General features: G+C 65.9%; 16 pseudogenes; all 16 read left to right on the top strand.

The window, feature by feature from the left end:
* Positions 1-415: 415 nt before the first annotated feature.
* On the top strand, positions 416-534 carry LOC130705160 (5S ribosomal RNA; annotated as a pseudogene).
* A 1,937-nt stretch (positions 535-2,471) lies between these two features.
* LOC130705417 (5S ribosomal RNA) lies at positions 2,472-2,590 on the top strand (annotated as a pseudogene).
* Positions 2,591-3,500: 910 nt separating this feature from the next.
* LOC130705159 (5S ribosomal RNA) lies at positions 3,501-3,619 on the top strand (annotated as a pseudogene).
* Positions 3,620-4,527: 908 nt separating this feature from the next.
* On the top strand, positions 4,528-4,646 carry LOC130705292 (5S ribosomal RNA; annotated as a pseudogene).
* A 910-nt stretch (positions 4,647-5,556) lies between these two features.
* On the top strand, positions 5,557-5,675 carry LOC130705416 (5S ribosomal RNA; annotated as a pseudogene).
* Positions 5,676-6,585: 910 nt separating this feature from the next.
* Positions 6,586-6,704, top strand: LOC130705100 (5S ribosomal RNA; annotated as a pseudogene).
* Positions 6,705-8,641: 1,937 nt separating this feature from the next.
* Positions 8,642-8,760, top strand: LOC130705414 (5S ribosomal RNA; annotated as a pseudogene).
* Positions 8,761-9,670: 910 nt separating this feature from the next.
* Positions 9,671-9,789, top strand: LOC130705158 (5S ribosomal RNA; annotated as a pseudogene).
* Positions 9,790-10,698: 909 nt separating this feature from the next.
* On the top strand, positions 10,699-10,817 carry LOC130705472 (5S ribosomal RNA; annotated as a pseudogene).
* Positions 10,818-13,782: 2,965 nt separating this feature from the next.
* Positions 13,783-13,901, top strand: LOC130705413 (5S ribosomal RNA; annotated as a pseudogene).
* A 910-nt stretch (positions 13,902-14,811) lies between these two features.
* Positions 14,812-14,930, top strand: LOC130705157 (5S ribosomal RNA; annotated as a pseudogene).
* Positions 14,931-15,839: 909 nt separating this feature from the next.
* On the top strand, positions 15,840-15,958 carry LOC130705471 (5S ribosomal RNA; annotated as a pseudogene).
* Positions 15,959-18,923: 2,965 nt separating this feature from the next.
* LOC130705412 (5S ribosomal RNA) lies at positions 18,924-19,042 on the top strand (annotated as a pseudogene).
* A 910-nt stretch (positions 19,043-19,952) lies between these two features.
* LOC130705156 (5S ribosomal RNA) lies at positions 19,953-20,071 on the top strand (annotated as a pseudogene).
* Positions 20,072-20,980: 909 nt separating this feature from the next.
* On the top strand, positions 20,981-21,099 carry LOC130705465 (5S ribosomal RNA; annotated as a pseudogene).
* Positions 21,100-24,064: 2,965 nt separating this feature from the next.
* Positions 24,065-24,183, top strand: LOC130705411 (5S ribosomal RNA; annotated as a pseudogene).
* The last annotated feature ends 389 nt before the right edge of the window (positions 24,184-24,572 follow it).

The following is a 24,572-nucleotide window of genomic DNA, read 5'->3' as shown; positions in this document are numbered from 1 at the left end:
TCCAATGGGCCGTGCCACATCAATGGTGGCTCCCAGTGGCTTTGGGCTACCTTCCCTCAGGCAGGAGTTCCGGCCCAGCCGCGGCTGGACTGCACCTACTACTGTGTGGGTGGACAGGGTTGGGAATGCCCAAGGGACCGTGGACCACGGGCCCTTAAGCCTTCGGAGCCACGTCTTTGTGAGCGTCGAGCGGGATCTGGGGCGGTTCGCCAAGCGCCTATGTGCCTGGATGTTCCCGCCAGAACTGAGCTGCGAGGTAGTCCAAGACTCCACCAACCCCGGTCCCTGAGGCGTGCTGTCGCCAGCCTGGGTGGGCCGCAGGGCCTTGCTGCAGAGGGCTGGTCGCCGGACTGGCGGTAATTCGCCAGCACCAGCTAAGCTGAGCCTCAAGAGGCACCCCGTGGCCCCCGCTGCCTTCTACAGCCATACCACCCTAAGCGCACCTCAACTCGTCTGATCTCGGAAGCTAAGCAGGGTCGGCTCTGTTTACTACCTGGATGGGAGACCACCTGGGAATACTAGATGCTGTAGTATTTTTTGCCTCCCGATCTGCCTTTTCTTGTAGTCACCGGTGCTCGAGGCTTCCTCTGCTCCCACCGGGCACGGCTGCAGGCCTCATCTACTCAAGCCTCTCCCAACACAGCGTGCGCTGGAGGGGGCCCAGCCCGCCCGTCTGGCTGGACATGCCGCCAGAAGGAGGCCCTGGAAGGCAGCCACACCCCACCCTCTCCCGGGGTGGCCGGCCCGCACCCAGACTCCGCCGCAGGCCCGGGTGTAGATTGTGAGGCCCGCGAGCCCCTCGACCTGCCCCTGGCCGACCCGACCAGCGCCCATGCGCGCCGCAGCCACCTGTCTGCCCGTGTGTCTCTCCACAGCTCCCTCCAGAAAAAGCCCAGCCTCCACCGTTTCACCGTGGCAGGGGGCGGGAGTGGGGTCGTGGGCCAGACTGGTTCTCTGGGCCGGCCGGTCACCAGGCGCAGGGAACTTTGCTCGGCAGTTGTCGTGGGGGAAAGGGTGGCCTTGTTGGGTCTAAGGGGTCGTGCCGACTCAAGGGTGGCTCCTAGTGGCTTCAGACCAACTGCCGTCGGGCAGGAGGGCCGGCCCGGCCACGGCCATGCTTCGCCTAGAACTGTGTGGGCAGACAGGGTGGCCAATGCCCAAGGGACCGCGGGCCACGGGCCTTTAAGACCCCGGGGCCACGTCGTTGTGAGCGTCAAGCGGGATCTGGGGCGGAGGGCCAAGCGCCTATGGGCCTGGAGGGTCCCGCCTGACCTGAGCAGCGAGGTCACCCACGAGTCTGCCAACCCCGGGTCCCCGAGGAGTCCTGTCACCTGCCTTGGCGGCGGCTGTGCCGTGCTGGAGAGGGTTGGCTACCGGGCTGTCGGCAAGCCCCAGCACCAGCGAAGCTGAGCCTCAAGAGGCACCCCGTGGCCCCTGCTGCCTTCTACCGCCTTGCCACCCTAAACGCAACTCATCTCGTCTGGTCTTGGAAGCTAAGCAGGGTCGGCTCTGTTTACTACCTGGATGGGAGACCATCTGGGAATACTAGATGCTGTAGTATTTTTTGCCTCCCGATCTGCCTTTTCTTGTAGTCGCCGGTGCTCGAGGCTTCCTCTGCTCCTGCCGGGCACAACTTCAGGCCTCATCTACTCAAGCCTCTCCCAACACATCGTGCGCTGGAGGGGGCCCAGCCCGCCCGTCTGGCTGGACATGCCGCCAGAAGGAGGCCCTGGAAGGCAGCCACACCCCACCCTCTCCCGGGGTGGCCGGCCCAGACCCAGAGTCCGCTGTAGGCCCGGGTGAAGATCGTAAGGCCCGCGAGGCCCTGGTCCTGCCCCTGGCCGACCCCACCAGCGCCCTTCCGCGCCGCAGCCACCTGTCTGCCCGTGTGTCTCTCCACAGCTCCCTCCAGAAAAAGCCCAGCCTCCACCGTTTCACCATGGCAGGGGGCGGGAGTGGGGTCGTGGGCCGTGACCAGTTCTCCAGGTCAGCTGACCTCCAGTACCCGGAATGGTGCGTGGATTTTGGCGTGGGTGCAAGGGTGGCTTTGCTGGGGCTAAGGGGCCGTGGCGGCCCAATGGTGGCTCCCACTGGCTTTGGGCCCACTGCCGTCAGGCAGGAGGGCCGGCCCGGCCTTGGCCGGGCTGCGCCTAGCACTGCGGGGGTGGACACAGTGGGGAATGCCAAAAGGACAGCAGGCCACTGGCCCTCCAGCCTCAGAGGCCACGTCCTTGTGAGCATCGAGTGGGATCTGGGGCGGAGCCTCAAGCGCCTACGGGTCTGGAGGTTCCCGCAAGAACTGGGCTGCAAGGTCGCCCAAGACTCTGCCACCTCCGTGTCCCCGAGGCCTCCTTTCGCCTGCCTGGGCAGGCAGCAGGGCCGTGCAGGAGAGGGCTGGCCACCGGCCTGGCGATAAGTCACCAGCACCAACGAAGCTGAGCCTCATGAGGCACCACGTGGCCCCCGCTGCCTTCTATGGCCATACAACCCTGAGCGCATCCCATCTCATCTGATCTCACAAGCTAAGCAGGATCAGGCCTGGTTAATACTTGGATGGGAGACTACATGGGAATACCGGGTGCTGTAGGCTTTTTTCCCTCCCACACCACCTTCTCCTGTAGTCGCCCGTGGCCGAGGCCGGCTCCTCCCCTGCCGGGCACCGCCGCAGGCCTCACCTCCTCAGGCCCCTCCCAACACAGCGTGCGCCGGAATGGGCGCCCCCAGCCGCACTGGCTGGACATGCGGCCAGAAGTCGGCCCTGTTAGGCAGCCACACGCCAGCCACTCTCGGGGTGGCTGGCCCAGACCCAGACTCCACCGCAGGCCCGGGTGACAGCCGTGAGGCACGCGAAGCCCTCGTCCTGCACCTGACCACCTCCGCCAGCGCCCATCCGCGCCGCAGCCACCTGTCTGCCTGTGTGTCTCTCCACAGCTCCCTCCGGAAAAAGCCCACCCTCCGCTGTTTCGCCATGGCTGGGTGCGGGAGCGAGGTCGTGGGCCGGGTCCGGTTTTCCGAGCCGGCCGGCCACCATGCGCTGGGAACAGTGCTCAGTGGGTGGCGTGGGGGCAAGGGTGGCCTTGCTGGGTCCAATGGGCCGTGCCACATCAATGGTGGCTCCCAGTGGCTTTGGGCTACCTTCCCTCAGGCAGGAGTTCCGGCCCAGCCGCGGCTGGACTGCACCTACTACTGTGTGGGTGGACAGGGTTGGGAATGCCCAAGGGACCGTGGACCACGGGCCCTTAAGCCTTCGGAGCCACGTCTTTGTGAGCGTCGAGCGGGATCTGGGGCGGTTCGCCAAGCGCCTATGTGCCTGGATGTTCCCGCCAGAACTGAGCTGCGAGGTCGTCCAAGACTCCACCAACCCCGGTCCCTGAGGCGTGCTGTCGCCAGCCTGGGTGGGCCGCAGGGCCTTGCTGCAGAGGGCTGGTCGCCGGACTGGCGGTAATTCGCCAGCACCAGCTAAGCTGAGCCTCAAGAGGCACCCCGTGGCCCCCGCTGCCTTCTACAGCCATACCACCCTAAGCGCACCTCAACTCGTCTGATCTCGGAAGCTAAGCAGGGTCGGCTCTGTTTACTACCTGGATGGGAGACCACCTGGGAATACTAGATGCTGTAGTATTTTTTGCCTCCCGATCTGCCTTTTCTTGTAGTCGCCGGTGCTCGAGGCTTCCTCTGCTCCCACCGGGCACGGCTGCAGGCCTCATCTACTCAAGCCTCTCCCAACACAGCGTGCGCTGGAGGGGGCCCAGCCCGCCCGTCTGGCTGGACATGCCGCCAGAAGGAGGCCCTGGAAGGCAGCCACACCCCACCCTCTCCCGGGGTGGCCGGCCCGCACCCAGACTCCGCCGCAGGCCCGGGTGTAGATTGTGAGGACCGCGAGCCCCTCGACCTGCCCCTGGCCGACCCGACCAGCGCCCATGCGCGCCGCAGCCACCTGTCTGCCCGTGTGTCTCTCCACAGCTCCCTCCAGAAAAAGCCCAGCCTCCACCGTTTCACCATGGCAGGGGGCGGGAGTGGGGTCGTGGGCCAGACTGGTTCTCTGGGCCGGCCGGTCACCAGGCGCAGGGAACTTTGCTCGGCAGTTGTCGTGGGGTAAAGGGTGGCCTTGTTGGGTCTAAGGGGTCGTGCCGACTCAAGGGTGGCTCCCAGTGGCTTCAGACCAACTGCCGTCGGGCAGGAGGGCCGGCCCGGCCACGGCCATGCTTCGCCTAGAACTGTGTGGGCAGACAGGGTGGCCAATGCCCAAGGGACCGCGGGCCACGGGCCTTTAAGACCCCGGGGCCACGTCGTTGTGAGCGTCAAGCGGGATCTGGGACGGAGGGCCAAGCGCCTATGGGCCTGGAGGGTCCCGCCTGACCTGAGCAGCGAGGTCACCCACGAGTCTGCCAACCCCGGGTCCCCGAGGAGTCCTGTCACCTGCCTTGGCGGCGGCTGTGCCGTGCTGGAGAGGGTTGGCTACCGGGCTGTCGGCAAGCCCCAGCACCAGCGAAGCTGAGCCTCAAGAGGCACCCCGTGGCCCCTGCTGCCTTCTACGGCCTTACCACCCTAAACGCAACTCATCTCGTCTGGTCTTGGAAGCTAAGCAGGGTCGGCTCTGTTTACTACCTGGATGGGAGACCACCTGGGAATACTAGATGCTGTAGTATTTTTTGCCTCCCGATCTGCCTTTTCTTGTAGTCGCCGGTGCTCGAGGCTTCCTCTGCTCCTGCCGGGCACAACTTCAGGCCTCATCTACTCAAGCCTCTCCCAACACATCGTGCGCTGGAGGGGGCCCAGCCCGCCCGTCTGGCTGGACATGCCGCCAGAAGGAGGCCCTGGAAGGCAGCCACACCCCACCCTCTCCCGGGGTGGCCGGCCCAGACCCAGAGTCCGCTGTAGGCCCGGGTGAAGATCGTAAGGCCCGCGAGGCCCTGGTCCTGCCCCTGGCCGACCCCACCAGCGCCCTTCCGCGCCGCAGCCACCTGTCTGCCCGTGTGTCTCTCCACAGCTCCCTCCAGAAAAAGCCCAGCCTCCACCGTTTCACCATGGCAGGGGGCGGGAGTGGGGTCGTGGGCCGTGACCAGTTCTCCAGGTCAGCTGACCTCCAGTACCCGGAATGGTGCGTGGATTTTGGCGTGGGTGCAAGGGTGGCTTTGCTGGCGCTAAGGGGCCGTGGCGGCCCAATGGTGGCTCCCACTGGCTTTGGGCCCACTGCCGTCAGGCAGGAGGGCCGGCCCGGCCTTGGCCGGGCTGCGCCTAGCACTGCGTGGGTGGACACAGTGGGGAATGCCAAAAGGACAGCAGGCCACTGGCCCTCCAGCCTCAGAGGCCACGTCCTTGTGAGCATCGAGTGGGATCTGGGGCGGAGCCTCAAGCGCCTACGGGTCTGGAGGTTCCCGCAAGAACTGGGCTGCAAGGTCGCCCAAGACTCTGCCACCTCCGTGTCCCCGAGGCCTCCTGTCGCCTGCCTGGGCAGGCAGCAGGGCCGTGCAGGAGAGGGCTGGCCACCGGCCTGGCGATAAGTCACCAGCACCAACGAAGCTGAGCCTCATGAGGCACCACGTAGCCCCTGCTGCCTTCTATGGCCATACAACCCTGAGCGCATCCCATCTCATCTGATCTCACAAGCTAAGCAGGATCAGGCCTGGTTAATACTTGGATGGGAGACTACATGGGAATACCGGGTGCTGTAGGCTTTTTTCCCTCCCACACCACCTTCTCCTTTAGTCGCCCGTGGCCGAGGCCGGCTCCTCCCCTGCCGGGCACCGCCGCAGGCCTCACCTCCTCAGGCCCCTCCCAACACAGCGTGCGCCGGAATGGGCGCCCCCAGCCGCACTGGCTGGACATGCGGCCAGAAGTCGGCCCTGTTAGGCAGCCACACGCCAGCTGCTCTCGGGGTGGCTGGCCCAGACCCAGACTCCACCGCAGGCCCGGGTGACAGCCGTGAGGCACGCAAAGCCCTCGTCCTGCACCTGACCACCTCCGCCAGCGCCCATCCGCGCCGCAGCCACCTGTCTGCCTGTGTGTCTCTCCACAGCTCCCTCCGGAAAAAGCCCACCCTCCGCTGTTTCGCCATGGCTGGGTGCGGGAGCGAGGTCGTGGGCCGGGTCCGGTTTTCCGAGCCGGCCGGCCACCATGCGCTGGGAACAGTGCTCAGTGGGTGGCGTGGGGGCAAGGGTGGCCTTGCTGGGTCCAATGGGCCGTGCCACATCAATGGTGGCTCTCAGTGGCTTTGGGCTACCTTCCCTCAGGCAGGAGTTCCGGCCCAGCCGCGGCTGGACTGCACCTACTACTGTGTGGGTGGACAGGGTTGGGAATGCCCAAGGGACCGTGGACCACGGGCCCTTAAGCCTTCGGAGCCACGTCTTTGTGAGCATCGAGCGGGATCTGGGGCGGTTCGCCAAGCGCCTATGTGCCTGGATGTTCCCGCCAGAACTGAGCTGCGAGGTCGTCCAAGACTCCACCAACCCCGGTCCCTGAGGCGTGCTGTCGCCAGCCTGGGTGGGCCGCAGGGCCTTGCTGCAGAGGGCTGGTCGCCGGACTGGCGGTAATTCGCCAGCACCAGCTAAGCTGAGCCTCAAGAGGCACCCCGTGGCCCCCGCTGCCTTCTACAGCCATACCACCCTAAGCGCACCTCAACTCGTCTGATCTCAGAAGCTAAGCAGGGTTGGCTCTGTTTACTACCTGGATGGGAGACCACCTGGGAATACTAGATGCTGTAGTATTTTTTGCCTCCCGATCTGCCTTTTCTTGTAGTCGCCGGTGCTCGAGGCTTCCTCTGCTCCCACCGGGCACGGCTGCAGGCCTCATCTACTCAAGCCTCTCCCAACACAGCGTGCGCTGGAGGGGGCCCAGCCCGCCCGTCTGGCTGGACATGCCGCCAGAAGGAGGCCCTGGAAGGCAGCCACACCCCACCCTCTCCCGGGGTGGCCGGCCCGCACCCAGACTCCGCCGCAGGCCCGGGTGTAGATTGTGAGGCCCGCGAGCCCCTCGACCTGCCCCTGGCCGACCCGACCAGCGCCCATGCGCGCCGCAGCCACCTGTCTGCCCGTGTGTCTCTCCACAGCTCCCTCCAGAAAAAGCCCAGCCTCCACCGTTTCACCATGTCAGGGGGCGGGAGTGGGGTCGTGGGCCAGACTGGTTCTCTGGGCCGGCCGGTCACCAGGCATAGGGAACTTTGCTCGGCAGTTGTCGTGGGGGAAAGGGTGGCCTTGTTGGGTTTAAGGGGTCGTGCCGACTCAAGGGTGGCTCCCAGTGGCTTCAGACCAACTGCCGTCGGGCAGGAGGGCCGGCCCGGCCACGGCCATGCTTCGCCTAGAACTGTGTGGGCAGACAGGGTGGCCAATGCCCAAGGGACCGCAGGCCACGGGCCTTTAAGACCCCGGGGCCACGTCGTTGTGAGCGTCAAGCGGGATCTGGGACGGAGGGCCAAGCTCCTATGGGCCTGGAGGGTCCCGCCTGACCTGAGCAGCGAGGTCACCCACGAGTCTGCCAACCCCGGGTCCCCGAGGAGTCCTGTCACCTGCCTTTGCTGCGGCTGTGCCGTGCTGGAGAGGGTTGGCTACCGGGCTGTCGGCAAGCCCCAGCACCAGCGAAGCTGAGCCTCAAGAGGCACCCCGTGGCCCCTGCTGCCTTCTACGGCCTTACCACCCTAAACGCAACTCATCTCGTCTGGTCTTGGAAGCTAAGCAGGGTCGGCTCTGTTTACTACCTGGATGGGAGACCACCTGGGAATACTACATGCTGTAGTATTTTTTGCCTCCCGATCTGCCTTTTCTTGTAGTCGCCGGTGCTCGAGGCTTCCTCTGCTCCTGCCGGGCACAACTTCAGGCCTCATCTACTCAAGCCTCTCCCAACACATCGTGCGCTGGAGGGGGCCCAGCCCGCCCGTCTGGCTGGACATGCCGCCAGAAGGAGGCCCTGGAAGGCAGCCACACCCCACCCTCTCCCGGGGTGGCCGGCCCAGACCCAGAGTCCGCTGTAGGCCCGGGTGAAGATCGTGAGGCCCGCGAGGCCCTGGTCCTGCCCCTGGCCGACCCCAGCAGCGCCCATCCGCGCCGCAGCCACCTGTCTGCCCGTGTGTCTCTCCACAGCTCCCTCCAGAAAAAGCCCAGCCTCCACCGTTTCACCATGGCAGGGGGCGGGAGTGGGGTCGTGGGCCGTGACCAGTTCTCCAGGTCAGCTGACCTCCAGTACCCGGAATGGTGCGTGGATTTTGGCGTGGGTGCAAGGGTGGCTTTGCTGGGGCTAAGGGGCCGTGGCGGCCCAATGGTGGCTCCCACTGGCTTTGGGCCCACTGCCGTCAGGCAGGAGGGCCGGCCCGGCCTTGGCCGGGCTGCGCCTAGCACTGCGTGGGTGGACACAGTGGGGAATGCCAAAAGGACAGCAGGCCACTGGCCCTCCAGCCTCAGAGGCCACGTCCTTGTGAGCATCGAGTGGGATCTGGGGCGGAGCCTCAAGCGCCTACGGGTCTGGAGGTTCCCGCAAGAACTGGGCTGCAAGGTCGCCCAAGACTCTGCCACCTCCGTGTCCCCGAGGCCTCCTGTCGCCTGCCTGGGCAGGCAGCAGGGCCGTGCAGGAGAGGGCTGGCCACCGGCCTGGCGATAAGTCACCAGCACCAACGAAGCTGAGCCTCATGAGGCACCACGTGGCCCCCGCTGCCTTCTATGGCCATACAACCCTGAGCGCATCCCATCTCATCTGATCTCACAAGCTAAGCAGGATCAGGCCTGGTTAATACTTGGATGGGAGACTACATGGGAATACCGGGTGCTGTAGGCTTTTTTCCCTCCCACACCACCTTCTCCTGTAGTCGCCCGTGGCCGAGGCCGGCTCCTCCCCTGCCGGGCACCGCCGCAGGCCTCACCTCCTCAGGCCCCTCCCAACACAGCGTGCGCCGGAATGGGCGCCCCCAGCCGCACTGGCTGGACATGCGGCCAGAAGTCGGCCCTGTTAGGCAGCCACACGCCAGCCGCTCTCGGGGTGGCTGGCCCAGACCCAGACTCCACCGCAGGCCCGGGTGACAGCCGTGAGGCACGCGAAGCCCTCGTCCTGCACCTGACCACCTCCGCCAGCGCCCATCCGCGCCGCAGCCACCTGTCTGCCTATGTGTCTCTCCACAGCTCCCTCCGGAAAAAGCCCACCCTCCGCTGTTTCGCCATGGCTGGGTGCGGGAGCGAGGTCGTGGGCCGGGTCCGGTTTTCCGAGCCGGCCGGCCACCATGCGCTGGGAACAGTGCTCAGTGGGTGGCGTGGGGGCAAGGGTGGCCTTGCTGGGTCCAATGGGCCGTGCCACATCAATGGTTGCTCCCAGTGGCTTTGGGCTACCTTCCCTCAGGCAGGAATTCCGGCCCAGCCGCGGCTGGACTGCACCTACTACTGTGTGGGTGGACAGGGTTGGGAATGCCCAAGGGACCGTGGACCACGGGCCCTTAAGCCTTCGGAGCCACGTCTTTGTGAGCGTCGAGCGGGATCTGGGGCGGTTCGCCAAGCGCCTATGTGCCTGGATGTTCCCGCCAGAACTGAGCTGCGAGGTCGTCCAAGACTCCACCAACCCCGGTCCCTGAGGCGTGCTGTCGCCAGCCTGGGTGGGCCGCAGGGCCTTGCTGCAGAGGGCTGGTCACCGGACTGGCGGTAATTCGCCAGCACCAGCTAAGCTGAGCCTCAAGAGGCACCCCGTGGCCACCGCTGCCTTCTACAGCCATACCACCCTAAGCGCACCTCAACTCGTCTGATCTCGGAAGCTAAGCAGGGTCGGCTCTGTTTACTACCTGGATGGGAGACCACCTGGGAATACTAGATGCTGTAGTATTTTTTGCCTCCCGATCTGCCTTTTCTTGTAGTCGCCGGTGCTCGAGGCTTCCTCTGCTCCCACCGGGCACGGCTGCAGGCCTCATCTACTCAAGCCTCTCCCAACACAGTGTGCGCTGGAGGGGGCCCAGCCCGCCCGTCTGGCTGGACATGCCGCCAGAAGGAGGCCCTGGAAGGCAGCCACACCCCACCCTCTCCTGGGGTGTCCGGCCTGGACTCAGACTCCGCCGCAGGCCCGGGTGAAAATTGTGAGGCCCGTGAGACCCTGTACCTGCCCCTGGCCGACCCCACCAGCGCCCAACCGCGCCGCAGCCACCTGTCTGCCCGTGTGTCTCTCCACAGCTCCCTCCAGAAAAAGCCCACCCTCCACCGTTTCACCATGGCAGGGGGCGGGAGTGGGGTCGTGGGCCGGACCCGTTCTCCGGGCCGGCCGGTCACCAGGCACAGGGAACTTTGCTCGGCAGTTGGCGTGGGGGAAAGGGTGGCCTTGTTGGGTCTAAGGGGTCGTGCCGACTCAAAGGTGGCTCCCAGTGGCTTCAGACCAACTGCCGTTGGGCAGGAGGGCCGGCCCGTCCGCGGCCGGGCTTCGCCTAGAACTGTGTGGGCAGACAGGGTGGCCAATGCCCAACGGACCGCGGGCCACGGGCCCTTAAGCCCCTGGGGCCACGTCGTTGTGAGCGTCAAGCGGGATCTGGGGCAGAGGGCCAAGCGCCTATGGTCCTGGAGGGTCCCGCCTGACCTGAGCTGCGAGGTCACCCACGAGTCTGCCAACCCCGGGTCCCCGAGGCCTCCTGTCGCCTGCCTTGGTGGGCGGCTGGGCAGTGCTGGAGAGGGTTGGCTACCGGGCTGTCGGCAAGCCCCAGCACCAGCGAAGCTGAGCCTCAAGAGTCACCCCGTGGCCCCCGCTGCCTTCTACAGCCATACAACCCTGAACGCGCCCCATCTCGTCTGATCCAGGAAGCTAAGCAGGGTCGGGCCTGGTTAGTACTTGGATGGGAGACTACATGGGAATACCGGGTGCTGTAGGCTTTTTTCCCTCCCGCACCACCTTCTCCTTTAGTCGCCCGTATCCGAGGCCGGCTCCTCCCCTGCCGGGCACCGCCGCAGGCCTCACCTCCTCAGGCCCCTCCCGACACAGTGTGCACCGGAAGGGGTGCCCCCAGCCGCACTGGCTGGACATGCGGCCAGAAGGAGGCCCTGTTAGGCAGCCGCACCCCAGCCGATCCCGGGGTGGCCGGCCTGAACCCATGCTCCACCGCAGGCCCAGGTGACAGCCGTGAGGCACGCGAAGCCCTCGTCCTGCACCTGGCCACCTCCGCCAGCGCCCATCCATGCCGCAGCAACCTATCTGCCTGGGTGTCTCTCCACAGCTCTCTCCGGAAAAAGCCCACCCTCCGCTGCTTCGCCATGGCCGGGTGCGAGAGCATGGTCGTGGGCTGGGTCCGGTTCTCCGGGCCGGCCGGCCACCATGCGCTGGGAACAGTGCTCAGTGGGTGGCATGGGGGCAAGGGTGGTCTTGCTGGTTCCAATGGGCTGTGCCGCATCAATGGTGGCTCCCAGTGGCTTTGGGCTACCTGTCGTCAGGCAGGAGGGCCGGCCCATCCGCGGCTGGACTGCACCTACTACTGCGTGGGTGGACAGGGTTGGGAATGCCCAAGGGACCGTGGACCACGGGCCCTTAAGCCTTCGGAGCCACGTCTTTGTGAGCATCGAGCGGGATCTGGGGCGGTTCGCCAAGCGCCTATGTGCCTGGATGTTCCTGCCAGAACTGAGCTGCGAGGTCGTCCAAGACTCCACCACCCCCGGACCCCGAGGCCTGCTGTCGCCTGCCTGGGTGGGCCGCAGGGCCGTGTGCAGAGGGCTGGTCACCGGATTGGTGGTAATTCTCCAGCACCAGCTAAGCTGAGCCTCAAGAGGCACCCCATGGCCCCTGCTGCCTTCTACAGCCATACCACCCTAAACACAACTCACCTCTTCTGCTCTTGCAAGCTAAGCAGGGTCGGGTATGTTTACTACCTGGATGGGAGACCACCTGGGAATACTAGATGCTGTAGTATTTTTTGCCTCCCGATCTGCCTTTTCTTGTAGTCGCCGGTGCTCGAGGCTTCCTCTGCTCCCACCGGGCACGGCTGCAGGCCTCATCTACTCAAGCCTCTCCCAACACAGCGTGCGCTGGAGGGGGCCCAGCCCGCCCGTCTGGCTGGATATGCCGCCAGAAGGAGGCCCTGGAAGGCAGCCACACCCCACCCTCTCCTGGGGTGTCCGGCCTGGACTCAGACTCCGCCGCAGGCCCGGGTGAAAATTGTGAGGCCCGCGAGGCCCTGGACCTGCCCCTGGCCGACACCACCAGCGCCCAACCGCGCCGCAGCCACCTGTCTGCCCGTGTGTCTCTCCACAGCTCCCTCCAGAAAAAGCCCACCCTCCACCGTTTCACCATGGCAGGGGGCGGCAGTGGGGTCGTGGGCCAGACCGGTTCTCCGGACCGGCCGGTCACCAGGCGCTGGGAACTTTGCTCGGCAGTTGGCGTGGGGGAAAGGGTGGCCGTGTTGGGTCTAAGGGGTCGTGCCGACTCAATGGTGGCTCCCAGTGGCTTCAGACCAACTGCCGTTGGGCAGGAGGGCCGGCCCGTCCGCGGCCGTGCTTCGCCTAGAACTGTGTGGGCAGACAGGGTGGCCAATGCCCAAGGGACCGCGGGCCACGGGCCCTTAAGACCCCGGGGCCACGTCGTTGTGAGCGTCAAGCGGGATCTGGGGCGGAGCGCCAAGCGCCTATGGGCCTGGAGGGTCCCGCCTGACCTGAGCTGCGAGGTCACCCACGAATCTTCCAACCCCGGGTCCCCGAGGACTCCTGTCACCTGCCTTGGCGGCGGCTGTGCCGTGCTGGAGAGGGTTGGCTACCGGGCTGTCGGCAAGCCCCAGCACCAGCGAAGCTGAGCCTCAAGAGGCACCCCGTGGCCCCTCCTGCCTTCTACGGCCTTACCACCCTAAACCCAACTCATCTCGTCTGGTCTTGGAAGCTACGCAGGGTCGGCTCTGTTTACTACCTGGATGGGAGACCACCTGGGAATACTAGATGCTGTAGTATTTTTTGCCTCCCGATCTGCCTTTTCTTGTAGTCGCCGGTGCTCGAGGCTTCCTCTGCTCCCACCGGGCACGGCTGCAGGCCTCATCTACTCAAGACTCTCCCAACACAGCGTGCGCTGGAGGGGGCCCAGCCCGCCCGTCTGGCTGGACATGCCGCCAGAAGGAGGCCCTGGAAGGCAGCCACACCCCACCCTCTCCTGGGGTGTCCGGCCTGGACTCAGACTCCGCCGCAGGCCCGGGTGAAAATTGTGAGGCCCGTGAGGCCCTGTACCTGCCCCTGGCCGACCCCACCAGCGCCCAACCGCGCCGCAGCCACCTGTCTGCCCGTGTGTCTCTCCACAGCTCCCTCCAGAAAAAGCCCACCCTCCACCGTTTCACCATGGCAGGGGGCGGGAGTGGGGTCGTGGGCCGTGACCAGTTCTCCAGGTCAGCTGACCTCCAGTACCCGGAATGGTGCGTGGATTTTGGCGTGGGTGCAAGGGTGGCTTTGCTGGGGCTAAGGGGCCGTGGCGGCCCAATGGTGGCTCCCACTGGCTTTGGGCCCACTGCCGTCAGGCAGGAGGGCCGGCCCGGCCTTGGCCGGGCTGCGCCTAGCACTGCGTGGGTGGACACAGTGGGGAATGCCAAAAGGACAGCAGGCCACTGGCCCTCCAGCCTCAGAGGCCACGTCCTTGTGAGCATCGAGTGGGATCTGGGGCGGAGCCTCAAGCGCCTACGGGTCTGGAGGTTCCCGCAAGAACTGGGCTGCAAGGTTGCCCAAGACTCTGCCACCTCCGTGTCCCCGAGGCCTCCTGTCGCCTGCCTGGGCAGGCAGCAGGGCCGTGCAGGAGAGGGCTGGCCACCGGCCTGGCGATAAGTCACCAGCACCAACGAAGCTGAGCCTCATGAGGCACCACGTGGCCCCCGCTGCCTTCTATGGCCATACAACCCTGAGCGCATCCCATCTCATCTGATCTCACAAGCTAAGCAGGATCAGGCCTGGTTAATACTTGGATGGGAGACTACATGGGAATACCGGGTGCTGTAGGCTTTTTTCCCTCCCACACCACCTTCTCCTGTAGTCGCCCGTGGCCGAGGCCGGCTCCTCCCCTGCCGGGCACCGCCGCAGGCCTCACCTCCTCAGGCCCCTCCCAACACAGCGTGCGCCGGAATGGGCGCCCCCAGCCGCACTGGCTGGACATGCGGCCAGAAGTCGGCCCTGTTAGGCAGCCACACGCCAGCCACTCTCGGGGTGGCTGGCCCAGACCCAGACTCCACCGCAGGCCCGGGTGACAGCCGTGAGGCACGCGAAGCCCTCGTCCTGCACCTGACCACCTCCGCCAGCGCCCATCCGCGCCGCAGCCACCTGTCTGCCTGTGTGTCTCTCCACAGCTCCCTCCGGAAAAAGCCCACCCTCCGCTGTTTCGCCATGGCTGGGTGCGGGAGCGAGGTCGTGGGCCGGGTCCGGTTTTCCGAGCCGGCCGGCCACCATGCGCTGGGAACAGTGCTCAGTGGGTGGCGTGGGGGCAAGGGTGGCCTTGCTGGGTCCAATTGGCCGTGCCACATAAATGGTGGCTCCCAGTGGCTTTGGGCTACCTTCCCTCAGGCAGGAGTTCCGGCCCAGCCGCGGCTGGACTGCACCTACTACTGTGTGGGTGGACAGGGTTGGGAATGCCCAAGGGACCGTGGACCACGGGCCCTTAAGCCTTCGGAGCCACGTCTTTGTGAGCGTCGAGCGGGATCTGGGGCGGTTCGCCAAGCGCCTACGTGCCTGGATGTTCCCGCCAGAACTGAGCTGCGAGGTCGTCCAAGACTCCACCAACCCCGGTCCCTGAGGCGTGCTGTCGCCAGCCTGGGTGGGCCGCAGGGCCTTGCTGCAGAGGGCTGGTCGCCGGACTGGCGGTAATTCGCCAGCACCAGCTAAGCTGAGCCTCAAGAGGCACCCCGTGGCCCCCGCTGCCTTCTACAGCCATACCACCCTAAGCGCACCTCAACTCGTCTGATCTCGGAAGCTAAGCAGGGTCGGCTCTGTTTACTACCTGGATGGGAGACCACCTGGGAATACTAGATGCTGTAGTATTTTTTGCCTCCCGATCTGCCTTTTCTTGTAGTCGCCGGTGCTCGAGGCTTCCTCTGCTCCCACCGGGCACGGCTGCAGGCCTCATCTACTCAAGCCTCTCCCAACACAGCGTGCGCTGGAGGGGGCCCAGCCCGCCCGTCTGGCTGGACATGCCGCCAGAAGGAGGCCCTGGAAGGCAGCCACACCCCACCCTCTCCTGGGGTGTCCGGCCTGGACTCAGACTCCGCCGCAGGCCCGGGTGAAAATTGTGAGGCCCGTGAGACCTTGTACCTGCCCCTGGCCGACCCCACCAGCGCCCAACCGCGCCGCAGCCACCTGTCTGCCCGTGTGTCTCTCCACAGCTCCCTCCAGAAAAAGCCCACCCTCCACCGTTTCACCATGGCAGGGGGCGGGAGTGGGGTCGTGGGCCGGACCCGTTCTCCGGGCCGGCCGGTCACCAGGCACAGGGAACTTTGCTCGGCAGTTGGCGTGGGGGAAAGGGTGGCCTTGTTGGGTCTAAGGGGTCGTGCCGACTCAAAGGTGGCTCCCAGTGGCTTCAGACCAACTGCCGTTGGGTAGGAGGGCCGGCCCGTCCGCGGCCGGTCTTCGCCTAGAACTGTGTGGGCAGACAGGGTGGCCAATGCCCAAGGGACCGCGGGCCACGGGCCCTTAAGCCCCTGGGGCCACGTCGTTGTGAGCATCAAGCGGGATCTGGGGCAGAGGGCCAAGCGCCTATGGTCCTGGAGGGTCCCGCCTGACCTGAGCTGCGAGGTCACCCACGAGTCTGCCAACCCCGGGTCCCCGAGGCCTCCTGTCGCCTGCCTTGGTGGGCGGCTGGGCAGTGCTGGAGAGGGTTGGCTACCGGGCTGTCGGCAAGCCCCAGCACCAGCGAAGCTGAGCCTCAAGAGTCACCCCGTGGCCCCAGCTGCCTTCTACAGCCATACAACCCTGAACGCGCCCCATCTCGTCTGATCCAGGAAGCTAAGCAGGGTCGGGCCTGGTTAGTACTTGGATGGGAGACTACATGGGAATACCGGGTGCTGTAGGCTTTTTTCCCTCCCGCACCACCTTCTCCTTTAGTCGCCCGTATCCGAGGCCGGCTCCTCCCCTGCCGGGCACCGCCGCAGGCCTCACCTCCTCAGGCCCCTCCCGACACAGTGTGCACCGGAAGGGGTGCCCCCAGCCGCACTGGCTGGACATGCGGCCAGAAGGAGGCCCTGTTAGGCAGCCGCACCCCAGCCGATCCCGGGGTGGCCGGCCTGAACCCATGCTCCACCGCAGGCCCAGGTGACAGCCGTGAGGCACGCGAAGCCCTCGTCCTGCACCTGGCCACCTCCGCCAGCGCCCATCCATGCCGCAGCAACCTATCTGCCTGGGTGTCTCTCCACAGCTCTCTCCGGAAAAAGCCCACCCTCCGCTGCTTCGCCATGGCCGGGTGCGAGAGCATGGTCGTGGGCTGGGTCCGGTTCTCCGGGCCGGCCGGCCACCATGCGCTGGGAACAGTGCTCAGTGGGTGGCGTGGGGGCAAGGGTGGTCTTGCTGGTTCCAATGGGCTGTGCCGCATCAATGGTGGCTCCCAGTGGCTTTGGGCTACCTGTCGTCAGGCAGGAGGGCCGGCCCATCCGCGGCTGGACTGCACCTACTACTGCGTGGGTGGACAGGGTTGGGAATGCCCAAGGGACCGTGGACCACGGGCCCTTAAGCCTTCGGAGCCACGTCTTTGTGAGCATCGAGCGGGATCTGGGGCGGTTCGCCAAGCGCCTATGTGCCTGGATGTTCCTGCCAGAACTGAGCTGCGAGGTCGTCCAAGACTCCACCACCCCCGGACCCCGAGGCCTGCTGTCGCCTGCCTGGGTGGGCCGCAGGGCCGTGTGCAGAGGGCTGGTCACCGGATTGGTGGTAATTCTCCAGCACCAGCTAAGCTGAGCCTCAAGAGGCACCCCATGGCCCCTACTGCCTTCTACAGCCATACCACCCTAAACACAACTCACCTCTTCTGCTCTTGCAAGCTAAGCAGGGTCGGGTATGTTTACTACCTGGATGGGAGACCACCTGAGAATACTAGATGCTGTAGTATTTTTTGCCTCCCGATCTGCCTTTTCTTGTAGTCGCCGGTGCTCGAGGCTTCCTCTGCTCCCACCGGGCACGGCTGCAGGCCTCATCTACTCAAGCCTCTCCCAACACAGCGTGCGCTGGAGGGGGCCCAGCCCGCCCGTCTGGCTGGACATGCCGCCAGAAGGAGGCCCTGGAAGGCAGCCACACCCCACCCTCTCCTGGGGTGTCCGGCCTGGACTCAGACTCCGCCGCAGGCCCGGGTGAAAATTGTGAGGCCCGCGAGGCCCTGGACCTGCCCCTGGCCGACACCACCAGCGCCCAACCGCGCCGCAGCCACCTGTCTGCCCGTGTGTCTCTCCACAGCTCCCTCCAGAAAAAGCCCACCCTCCACCGTTTCACCATGGCAGGGGGCGGCAGTGGGGTCGTGGGCCAGACCGGTTCTCCGGACCGGCCGGTCACCAGGCGCTGGGAACTTTGCTCGGCAGTTGGCGTGGGGGAAAGGGTGGCCGTGTTGGGTCTAAGGGGTCGTGCCGACTCAATGGTGGCTCCCAGTGGCTTCAGACCAACTGCCGTTGGGCAGGAGGGCCGGCCCGTCCGCGGCCGTGCTTCGCCTAGAACTGTGTGGGCAGACAGGGTGGCCAATGCCCAAGGGACCGCGGGCCACGGGCCCTTAAGACCCCGGGGCCACGTCGTTGTGAGCGTCAAGCGGGATCTGGGGCGGAGCGCCAAGCGCCTTTGGGCCTGGAGGGTCCCGCCTGACCTGAGCTGCGAGGTCACCCACGAATCTTCCAACCCCGGGTCCCCGAGGACTCCTGTCACCTGCCTTGGCGGCGGCTGTGCCGTGCTGGAGAGGGTTGGCTACCGGGCTGTCGGCAAGCCCCAGCACCAGCGAAGCTGAGCCTCAAGAGGCACCCCGTGGCCCCTCCTGCCTTCTACGGCCTTACCACCCTAAACCCAACTCATCTCGTCTGGTCTTGGAAGCTACGCAGGGTCGGCTCTGTTTACTACCTGGATGGGAGACCACCTGGGAATACTAGATGCTGTAGTATTTTTTGCCTCCCGATCTGCCTTTTCTTGTAGTCGCCGGTGCTCGAGGCTTCCTCTGCTCCCACCGGGCACGGCTGCAGGCCTCATCTACTCAAGACTCTCCCAACACAGCGTGCGCTGGAGGGGGCCCAGCCCGCCCGTCTGGCTGGACATGCCGCCAGAAGGAGGCCCTGGAAGGCAGCCACACCCCACCCTCTCCCGGGGTGGCCGGCCCAGACCCAGAGTCCGCTGTAGGCCCGGGTGAAGATCGTGAGGCCCGCGAGGCCCTGGTCCTGCCCCTGGCCGACCCCAGCAGCGCCCATCCGCGCCGCAGCCACCTGTCTGCCCGTGTGTCTCTCCACAGCTCCCTCCAGAAAAAGCCCAGCCTCCACCGTTTCACCATGGCAGGGGGCGGGAGTGGGGTCGTGGGCCGTGACCAGTTCTCCAGGTCAGCTGACCTCCAGTACCCGGAATGGTGCGTGGATTTTGGCGTGGGTGCAAGGGTGGCTTTGCTGGGGCTAAGGGGCCGTGGCGGCCCAATGGTGGCTCCCACTGGCTTTGGGCCCACTGCCGTCAGGCAGGAGGGCCGGCCCGGCCTTGGCCGGGCTGCGCCTAGCACTGCGTGGGTGGACACAGTGGGGAATGCCAAAAGGACAGCAGGCCACTGGCCCTCCAGCCTCAGAGGCCACGTCCTTGTGAGCATCGAGTGGGATCTGGGGCGGAGCCTCAAGCGCCTACGGGTCTGGAGGTTCCCGCAAGAACTGGGCTGCAAGGTCGCCCAAGACTCTGCCACCTCCGTGTCCCCGAGGCCTCCTGTCGCCTGCCTGGGCAGGCAGCAGGGCCGTGCAGGAGAGGGCTGGCCACCGGCCTGGCGATAAGTCACCAGCACCAACGAAGCTGAGCCTCATGAGGCACCACGTGGCCCCCGCTGCCTTCTATGGCCATACAACCCTGAGCGCATCCCATCTCATCTGATCTCACAAGCTAAGCAGGATCAGGCCTGGTTAATACTTGGATGGGAGACTACATGGGAATACCGGGTGCTGTAGGCTTTTTTCCCTCCCACACCACCTTCTCCTGTAGTCGCCCGTGGCCGAGGCCGGCTCCTCCCCTGCCGGGCACCGCCGCAGGCCTCACCTCCTCAGGCCCCTCCCAACACAGCGTGCGCCGGAATGGGCGCCCCCAGCCGCACTGGCTGGACATGCGGCCAGAAGTCGGCCCTGTTAGGCAGCCACACGCCAGCCGCTCTCGGGGTGGCTGGCCCAGACCCAGACTCCACCGCAGGCCCGGGTGACAGCCGTGAGGCACGCGAAGCCCTCGTCCTGCACCTGACCACCTCCGCCAGCGCCCATCCGCGCCGCAGCCACCTGTCTGCCTATGTGTCTCTCCACAGCTCCCTCCGGAAAAAGCCCACCCTCCGCTGTTTCGCCATGGCTGGGTGCGGGAGCGAGGTCGTGGGCCGGGTCCGGTTTTCCGAGCCGGCCGGCCACCATGCGCTGGGAACAGTGCTCAGTGGGTGGCGTGGGGGCAAGGGTGGCCTTGCTGGGTCCAATGGGCCGTGCCACATCAATGGTGGCTCCCAGTGGCTTTGGGCTACCTTCCGTCAGGCAGGAGTTCCGGCCCAGCCGCGGCTGGACTGCACCTACTACTGTGTGGGTGGACAGGGTTGGGAATGCCCAAGGGACCGTGGACCACGGGCCCTTAAGCCTTCGGAGCCACGTCTTTGTGAGCGTCGAGCGGGATCTGGGGCGGTTCGCCAAGCGCCTATGTGCCTGGATGTTCCCGCCAGAACTGAGCTGCGAGGTCGTCCAAGACTCCACCAACCCCGGTCCCTGAGGCGTGCTGTCGCCAGCCTGGGTGGGCCGCAGGGCCTTGCTGCAGAGGGCTGGTCGCCGGACTGGCGGTAATTCGCCAGCACCAGCTAAGCTGAGCCTCAAGAGGCACCCCGTGGCCCCCGCTGCCTTCTACAGCCATACCACCCTAAGCGCACCTCAACTCGTCTGATCTCGGAAGCTAAGCAGGGTCGGCTCTGTTTACTACCTGGATGGGAGACCACCTGGGAATACTAGATGCTGTAGTATTTTTTGCCTCCCGATCTGCCTTTTCTTGTAGTCGCCGGTGCTCGAGGCTTCCTCTGCTCCCACCGGGCACGGCTGCAGGCCTCATCTACTCAAGCCTCTCCCAACACAGCGTGCGCTGGAGGGGGCCCAGCCCGCCCGTCTGGCTGGACATGCCGCCAGAAGGAGGCCCTGGAAGGCAGCCACACCCCACCCTCTCCTGGGGTGTCCGGCCTGGACTCAGACTCCGCTGCAGGCCCGGGTGAAAATTGTGAGGCCCGTGAGACCTTGTACCTGCCCCTGGCCGACCCCACCAGCGCCCAACCGCGCCGCAGCCACCTGTCTGCCCGTGTGTCTCTCCACAGCTCCCTCCAGAAAAAGCCCACCCTCCACCGTTTCACCATGGCAGGGGGCGGGAGTGGGGTCGTGGGCCGGACCCGTTCTCCGGGCCGGTCGGTCACAAGGCACAGGGAACTTTGCTCGGCAGTTGGCGTGGGGGAAAGGGTGGCCTTGTTGGGTCTAAGGGGTCGTGCCGACTCAAAGGTGGCTCCCAGTGGCTTCAGACCAACTGCCGTTGGGCAGGAGGGCCGGCCCGTCCGCGGCCGGTCTTCGCCTAGAACTGTGTGGGCAGACAGGGTGGCCAATGCCCAAGGGACCGCGGGCCACGGGCCCTTAAGCCCCTGGGGCCACGTCGTTGTGAGCATCAAGCGGGATCTGGGGCAGAGGGCCAAGCGCCTATGGTCCTGGAGGGTCCCGCCTGACCTGAGCTGCGAGGTCACCCACGAGTCTGCCAACCCCGGGTCCCCGAGGCCTCCTGTCGCCTGCCTTGGTGGGCGGCTGGGCAGTGCTGGAGAGGGTTGGCTACCGGGCTGTCGGCAAGCCCCAGCACCAGCGAAGCTGAGCCTCAAGAGTCACCCCGTGGCCCCCGCTGCCTTCTACAGCCATACAACCCTGAACGCGCCCCATCTCGTCTGATCCAGGAAGCTAAGCAGGGTCGGGCCTGGTTAGTACTTGGATGGGAGACTACATGGGAATACCGGGTGCTGTAGGCTTTTTTCCCTCCCGCACCACCTTCTCCTTTAGTCGCCCTTATCCGAGGCCGGCTCCTCCCCTGCCGGGCACCGCCGCAGGCCTCACCTCCTCAGGCCCCTCCCGACACAGTGTGCACCGGAAGGGGTGCCCCCAGCCGCACTGGCTGGACATGCGGCCAGAAGGAGGCCCTGTTAGGCAGCCGCACCCCAGCCGATCCCGGGGTGGCCGGCCTGAACCCATGCTCCACCGCAGGCCCAGGTGACAGCCGTGAGGCACGCGAAGCCCTCGTCCTGCACCTGGCCACCTCCGCCAGCGCCCATCCATGCCGCAGCAACCTATCTGCCTGGGTGTCTCTCCACAGCTCTCTCCGGAAAAAGCCCACCCTCCGCTGCTTCGCCATGGCCGGGTGCGAGAGCATGGTCGTGGGCTGGGTCTGGTTCTCCGGGCCGGCCGGCCACCATGCGCTGGGAACAGTGCTCAGTGGGTGGCGTGGGGGCAAGGGTGGTCTTGCTGGTTCCAATGGGCTGTGCCGCATCAATGGTGGCTCCCAGTGGCTTTGGGCTACCTGTCGTCAGGCAGGAGGGCCGGCCCATCTGCGGCTGGACTGCACCTACTACTGCGTGGGTGGACAGGGTTGGGAATGCCCAAGGGACCGTGGACCACGGGCCCTTAAGCCTTCGGAGCCACGTCTTTGTGAGCATCGAGCGGGATCTGGGGCGGTTCGCCAAGCGCCTATGTGCCTGGATGTTCCTGCCAGAACTGAGCTGCGAGGTCGTCCAAGACTCCACCACCCCCGGACCCCGAGGCCTGCTGTCGCCTGCCTGGGTGGGCCGCAGGGCCGTGTGCAGAGGGCTGGTCACCGGATTGGTGGTAATTCTCCAGCACCAGCTAAGCTGAGCCTCAAGAGGCACCCCATGGCCCCTGCTGCCTTCTACAGCCATACCACCCTAAACACAACTCATCTCTTCTGCTCTTGCAAGCTAAGCAGGGTCGGGTATGTTTACTACCTGGATGGGAGACCACCTGGGAATACTAGATGCTGTAGTATTTTTTGCCTCCCGATCTGCCTTTTCTTGTAGTCGCCGGTGCTCGAGGCTTCCTCTGCTCCCACCGGGCACGGCTGCAGGCCTCATCTACTCAAGCCTCTCCCAACACAGCGTGCGCTGGAGGGGGCCCAGCCCGCCCGTCTGGCTGGACATGCCGCCAGAAGGAGGCCCTGGAAGGCAGCCACACCCCACCCTCTCCTGGGGTGTCCGGCCTGGACTCAGACTCCGCCGCAGGCCCGGGTGAAAATTGTGAGGCCCGCGAGGCCCTGGACCTGCCCCTGGCCGACACCACCAGCGCCCAACCGCGCCGCAGCCACCTGTCTGCCCGTGTGTCTCTCCACAGCTCCCTCCAGAAAAAGCCCACCCTCCACCGTTTCACCATGGCAGGGGGCGGCAGTGGGGTCGTGGGCCAGACCGGTTCTCCGGACCGGCCGGTCACCAGGCGCTGGGAACTTTGCTCGGCAGTTGGCGTGGGGGAAAGGGTGGCCGTGTTGGGTCTAAGGGGTCGTGCCGACTCAATGGTGGCTCCCAGTGGCTTCAGACCAACTGCCGTTGGGCAGGAGGGCCGGCCCGTCCGCGGCCGTGCTTCGCCTAGAACTGTGTGGGCAGACAGGGTGGCCAATGCCCAAGGGACCGCGGGCCACGGGCCCTTAAGACCCCGGGGCCACGTCGTTGTGAGCGTCAAGCGGGATCTGGGGCGGAGCGCCAAGCGCCTATGGGCCTGGAGGGTCCCGCCTGACCTGAGCTGCGAGGTCACCCACGAATCTTCCAACCCCGGGTCCCCGAGGACTCCTGTCACCTGCCTTGGCGGCGGCTGTGCCGTGCTGGAGAGGGTTGGCTACCGGGCTGTCGGCAAGCCCCAGCACCAGCGAAGCTGAGCCTCAAGAGGCACCCCGTGGCCCCTCCTGCCTTCTACGGCCTTACCACCCTAAACCCAACTCATCTCGTCTGGTCTTGGAAGCTACGCAGGGTCGGCTCTGTTTACTACCTGGATGGGAGACCACCTGGGAATACTAGATGCTGTAGTATTTTTTGCCTCCCGATCTGCCTTTTCTTGTAGTCGCCGGTGCTCGAGGCTTCCTCTGCTCCCACCGGGCACGGCTGCAGGCCTCATCTACTCAAGACTCTCCCAACACAGCGTGCGCTGGAGGGGGCCCAGCCCGCCCGTCTGGCTGGACATGCCGCCAGAAGGAGGCCCTGGAAGGCAGCCACACCCCACCCTCTCCTGGGGTGTCCGGCCTGGACTCAGACTCCGCCGCAGGCCCGGGTGAAAATTGTGAGGCCCGTGAGGCCCTGGTCCTGCCCCTGGCCGACCCCAGCAGCGCCCATCCGCGCCGCAGCCACCTGTCTGCCCGTGTGTCTCTCCACAGCTCCCTCCAGAAAAAGCCCAGCCTCCACCGTTTCACCATGGCAGGGGGCGGGAGTGGGGTCGTGGGCCGTGACCAGTTCTCCAGGTCAGCTGACCTCCAGTACCCGGAATGGTGCGTGGATTTTGGCGTGGGTGCAAGGGTGGCTTTGCTGGGGCTAAGGGGCCGTGGCGGCCCAATGGTGGCTCCCACTGGCTTTGGGCCCACTGCCGTCAGGCAGGAGGGCCGGCCCGGCCTTGGCCGGGCTGCGCCTAGCACTGCGTGGGTGGACACAGTGGGGAATGCCAAAAGGACAGCAGGCCACTGGCCCTCCAGCCTCAGAGGCCACGTCCTTGTGAGCATCGAGTGGGATCTGGGGCGGAGCCTCAAGCGCCTACGGGTCTGGAGGTTCCCGCAAGAACTGGGCTGCAAGGTCGCCCAAGACTCTGCCACCTCCGTGTCCCCGAGGCCTCCTGTCGCCTGCCTGGGCAGGCAGCAGGGCCGTGCAGGAGAGGGCTGGCCACCGGCCTGGCGATAAGTCACCAGCACCAACGAAGCTGAGCCTCATGAGGCACCACGTGGGCCCCGCTGCCTTCTATGGCCATACAACCCTGAGCGCATCCCATCTCATCTGATCTCACAAGCTAAGCAGGATCAGGCCTGGTTAATACTTGGATGGGAGACTACATGGGAATACCGGGTGCTGTAGGCTTTTTTCCCTCCCACACCACCTTCTCCTGTAGTCGCCCGTGGCCGAGGCCGGCTCCTCCCCTGCCGGGCACCGCCGCAGGCCTCACCTCCTCAGGCCCCTCCCAACACAGCGTGCGCCGGAATGGGCGCCCCCAGCCGCACTGGCTGGACATGCGGCCAGAAGTCGGCCCTGTTAGGCAGCCACACGCCAGCCACTCTCGGGGTGGCTGGCCCAGACCCAGACTCCACCGCAGGCCCGGGTGACAGCCGTGAGGCACGCGAAGCCCTCGTCCTGCACCTGACCACCTCCGCCAGCGCCCATCCGCGCCGCAGCCACCTGTCTGCCTGTGTGTCTCTCCACAGCTCCCTCCGGAAAAAGCCCACCCTCCGCTGTTTCGCCATGGCTGGGTG

Source organism: Balaenoptera acutorostrata, chromosome 16, assembly GCF_949987535.1.
Source record: "Balaenoptera acutorostrata chromosome 16, mBalAcu1.1, whole genome shotgun sequence".
In the NCBI taxonomy this organism is placed as follows: Eukaryota; Metazoa; Chordata; class Mammalia; order Artiodactyla; family Balaenopteridae; genus Balaenoptera; species Balaenoptera acutorostrata.
The sequence above is the reverse complement of the archived record's forward strand: the minus strand, read 5'-3'. Positions and strand labels throughout refer to the sequence as shown.